The 4,811-nt window shown below is 41.3% G+C and overlaps 1 protein-coding gene across 1 annotated transcript in view; it reads right to left on the bottom strand.

The window, feature by feature from the left end:
• Window positions 1-2,204: 2,204 nt before the first annotated feature.
• UVRAG (UV radiation resistance associated) overlaps window positions 2,205-4,811 on the bottom strand; it is a 282,645-nt gene continuing 280,038 nt past the window's right edge. Inside the window, exon 18 of the transcript XR_010725357.1 lies at window positions 2,205-2,433. The gene's annotated coding sequence lies outside the window, so the exon portion shown is untranslated. The remainder of the gene's footprint in view (window positions 2,434-4,811) is intronic.

Below are 4,811 nucleotides of genomic sequence, written 5' to 3'. Positions count from 1 at the left end.
ATTCCGGGGGGTGGGGGTGGGGGGGGAAGCAACATTTGTTTGACAGTAACTAAGGCTCACACCTGCCTATGCCTTCTAGCACAGGCACTGAATCTCCATTAGGACCATCCCAGAAGGGAAAACTGCTACAACTTTTCAGCAATAACTGCCTTTGTTGCCAAAGACTTAATTTTTAGAAGGAAATTGTCCACTCTGAGCGATAAAAGTGGAAAGATTTCAGGTCAATCCCCTGAAATGAACAACTAGTTATAAGCTTTCTTTTACACAGGTCCAAGACTTTGAACTTATTGCTGAAGGAAAATATGTCCTTGATTTGTCCAGGCGGGACAAAATTCAGCCATGAAAAAATCCCTTGGAATCCTGGAGGCAGGGAGAGTAGGGTAGGCTGAAAAGGACTTTATGGGGTCCACAAGACAGTAGTGGAGCCATTAGGATAAAATAACAAAGCGAAGTCCAAGTCCAGTGGGAAAGTAAAGAAAAAAAGCAAACTCCTGCTCCCTCTTTGCCCTTTGGGTGTGATACCCTTAGTCACTGACATTCTTCCACATTGTCCCATCAAGTCCTTGGGGAAATATGCCCCTGGTTTTTTCCCCCACAAAAGTATTGGTCCAACCTCAGGAAACTGCAGAGAGTAGAACAGTCCTGGCTGTAGGGAGTACAGCCATGGATGTCAGCAGCTATTCCCAGCAGGAAGGAATGGGAACATGTCAGCCCTTCACGTGGCCCTGCCCTGACACAGCAGAGAACTGCTTTCTGTGGCTGTACATATTTTCTTTTATATGCAGATATACAGAAATATTTATGTCTTATGCTTTCATCTACTTTACTTTCTACATAAATACATCCTTATATTATAAACAAGCATTAACAATAATATGAAATAAGTGCTGAAGTTACTGGTGCAACAGCAAAATGTTAGATGGTTGTTTCACTCTCCTGCTCGTAAAGCAACTCTGATTTTCCTCCCAAGGATGGGAAAAGATCATGGTTTGAGGCACTCACTGGTGTAGGAAAGAAAAGTTTCTTTATTCCCTGCCTCCCCAGCCTCTTAATTTTGAGCAGAATTAGCCAAGATACAGTCAAGACAATGAAACAGAACACTTGGAGAAAGGAAGAGTCACCATTGCTGTTTTGTTTTTCTTTATCAGCGATCACCCTCATTAGTAAAATTTCCTAGTGGCCCTGAGGAGCTTAATAACAAACATGACTCAAACCTCTCATGTCATGAGTGGCTGGCTTCTGGCTCCTGGAGAGGAGTTGCTGTGCAGGGAAGGTTTTAACATAGCCTAGGCTCCATTATTTTCTTTTTTGTTTGTTTTTGTTTGTTGTTGTCTTGTTTATTTGTTTTTGCTTGCTGGTTTGTTTGTTAGGGGATTTTGTTTTGTTGGGTTTTGGTTTTTTGTGGGTTTTGTTTGGGGTTTTTTTGTGTGTGGTTTTTATTTATTCCTTTTTTTGGTTGGTTGGTTGGTTGGTTTGGGGTTTTGAGGGGGTTTTTTGGTTTTGTTTGTTTTGTTTGGTTTTGGTTTTTTTTACTGGCCATCCAGCTCTGTGTACTCATTATCAAAGTAGAAGGATGCCGCTCCAGGAACAGAAGACAGCAGAGCTTCTTATGTCTTTCAGAGCATTCTTGGGCAACCCAACCCCATGCAAAATGCTGTAGACAGCCAAAAAATCACTCCTACACAAATGTAGAGAGACTCTGTCACTTTCCTAGGAGGAAATATGTCAGTAACACTGCAGTCTTTCTCCAAATCCTCTTTTTTTCCCCACTCAGCCACTCCCTAGGGGGCAACTGCTTCTGACACGTCTGTGAGCAGTCCTGGGGAGCTGGAGAAGAAAATCATCATGTGCCATAAGAGCAAAATTAGAGGTATTTTATTCTTTTCAGCTACTTTGCTTTGCTGTAATGGGTTTGGTCTCCTTGCCTCCTCCCCTCCCCCAGTCATGATCAGGCAAAAAAAGGCCTTTCATAGTTTGTCAGTGGTTTGTGTTATTGTCACTCCATAAAAGCTGATGAACTAAAATGTCTCTGCAGTGCTGTGTGATGAGTGGTGGGTGTCTTTAGGCTGACATGCAGACAGGCTGGTGGCACAAATCCCACTGCTCTCCAATGCCAGAATTTGGCTTAATTTGATATGTAAAGAAATGGTCTACTCTCATTCTTTTAAGGAATTTTATTTTTATTTCCATTTTCTGATGAAGCCAACAAGGCGTGGATGTTCTGACTGAAGAAAAATTTGAGCATTTCAATGCCATTCTGTAATGACTCTTTTTCTTGCTCCCTTGCTGATGTCATGAGTCTTTCTGCTTGGTGAAAAAATAGTAAAAAGGAAGAAATGGTCTATACATACACTGTTTTCAGCTGCATTTCACTCCTCCCATGTCAGACCTGTGATCCTTGACTGGCTTTCTTGTGTCAGAAGAAATCATCCTCTGGAATTAAAAGAAGTGAGTAAATCAATTAAGCATCTGCAGGTCCATCAGGTAAGAAATGAAACCACAGCAGAACCTGAGCCACGGTGGTAACTCAGATTTTGTTATCTCATGCCACAGATGTCTTTTACTGAAATGGCTGAATTGTTTGTAGTTTTGCAGTTTGGGGCATCCATGTTCAAAATTCCCCCTGGCTTCTCTAGATAATCCATCATGGGCTCCATCTGAATTACTCTTCTTGGAGAAAAGAGTGGCCCCAGCCCATGTCTTAGGCTGTTAGTCTAAAAATTAACAGTGTTACACTGCTTTTTCCGTAACTTCTAAATTTCCTAATGCACACTGTATTAGGAGTGTGCCCAGGGCGATGTGCCTTCCTAAAGAGAGAGTCATGTACAGGGCAAGGTCTGATAAACTGCAGTCTCCCTTGTTACACAAGCTTGCTTCATCCAGCAAACTAGGGTCATCTCATCAGTTTGATGGCTTTAAGCTGAAATAAAGTAGGTTTAGATTAGATTAGATGTTAGGAAGAAATTTCTCCCTGTGAGGCCCTGGCACAGGCTGGCCAGGGAAGCTGTGGCTGCCCCATCCCAGGAAGTGTTCATGGTCAGGTTGGATGGGGCTTGGAGCAACCTGGTCTAGTGGACAGTGCATCTTTCTCTTTGCCACCAGTCTCTGATGCTTCACTCCTTGCATCAGCAGCAAAGCGCAGAGAGGCCAGAAGAGAAAAGTGTCACATCTCTCAATTTCAATTATTGATACAACAGGGATCCAAACCAGAATGTCCAAGTTATTTTTGCAGTCTAGAGGAAGGTGTCCCTGCCCATGGCAGGGGGTTGGAACTGGATGATCTTCAAGGTCCATCCCAACCCAAATCATTCTATGATTTTATAATCTTTTGTGCATGTGCCATGTGAACATTTGTCACAAACCAGCTTTTCAAGGAAAATACACCCCTGTTTCCTTTCTCCAGCATTCAGCAAGCAGTTTTCAAGGCTTTGCTCTTGAACAGAGATCCTTCAGCTACTGCAGAAAATGGCTTTAATTATTGTGAATGTCTTTGTCAGGTGATGCTGTAGTTCCTGTCTTATAACATGTCTTATCACATCCCAACAGCTGATATAATTTGGCCCAGCTCCATGTCGTACTACACAGTACTGTTGATTAACACTAGCTGGTAAAATACATCTGGTTTATTCCTACAAACACTATTATTTCACCGTTTTACACTATTACCCCTAACGGAAACAGCCAAGTTATCCTGAAGAGTACTATGCTGGTGGCCTTGTACTATTTATTAATTTGAAAAAAATATCTGTGATTTAATAAAACAGTTTGGACTTAATGCTATTTTCAAATCTGATGTTTTAGACCCTGTATACATCTGGCTAGCTTTGTATTTTTTGATTAATTCCCCCATCCTTACCCCTTCCAGTTTTATATCACTTAGGTTTCTCCATAAGGTAGGCAAATGCCATTCATTATAAAAAAATGCCCATCTGATTGTGTATTTTATTCTACAAAAATAGAAAGTATCTTAATTATACTAAAGCAGGCAGCCCACAATATTTCACAGGCAGCTAGAAAAGTCCTTGGTAGGGGGAAGGGAAGTGAGAGAAGAAGAAAAAAAATCTGAATACAATTAGCAGTGTCTCTGTCAGGAAAATAATAAAACAGTCCCTGAGGGACCATCCCTCTTCCTACTAGAAAACAGATCCCTGTAAACAACTATTATCATCCTCCAAGTGAGATAGACTTGTGCTGCCCAGCTCTGGGCTACTACTTTGGGGAACGTAGCTGGGAGGAGGCTCTCGAGGTACTTGGGAATATGGGGAACAAGAGGAAAATCCAGATCTGGGATCGATTGTTGTTAGACCTCCACCCCGTGACAAAGGATTTGCCTTTCCCTGCATCAGACAGGGGGTAGTGAAACACCATTGTTTTGTTCCCAAGAGCAGATAGGAGCTATCACGGGCATGACTTAGTCCTCTGCAAGGGAGATGGAGCAGAAAACAAGATTTGGGAGAGGGAGAGAAAGAACAAGAAACTTAAAATCCACCTGGGATTAATGACTTTAACATGACTTAAACAAACATGTTTTGTTTTGTTTTCCTCTCAGGACCAGTTTCATCAGTCAGACAGAGTTTGATTAAATATCTCAAAAGACCTATGGTTTATTCATCTAAAGCACAAATTACACCCTGTTCATGGAAGCAGCATTGGCTGTTTTCTAATTGTGAGAGCAACAATAATAATAAAAATAGTAACAATAGAATATATTGTGGATTGTTTTTACTTCCTCTTTTGTTAAAAATAAGTGGACAGTAGTTTGTTTGTATTGTAAATTAAATGAGTTTTAAATTTTAAAGATCCTTTCCGGG

Source organism: Chamaea fasciata, unplaced genomic scaffold (genome assembly GCF_029207755.1).
Source record: "Chamaea fasciata isolate MVZ Bird 193981 ecotype frontalis unplaced genomic scaffold, bChaFas1.0.hap1 SCAF_2, whole genome shotgun sequence".
Taxonomy (NCBI): Eukaryota; Metazoa; Chordata; class Aves; order Passeriformes; family Sylviidae; genus Chamaea; species Chamaea fasciata.
This window is presented reverse-complemented; position numbering and strand designations above follow the sequence as displayed.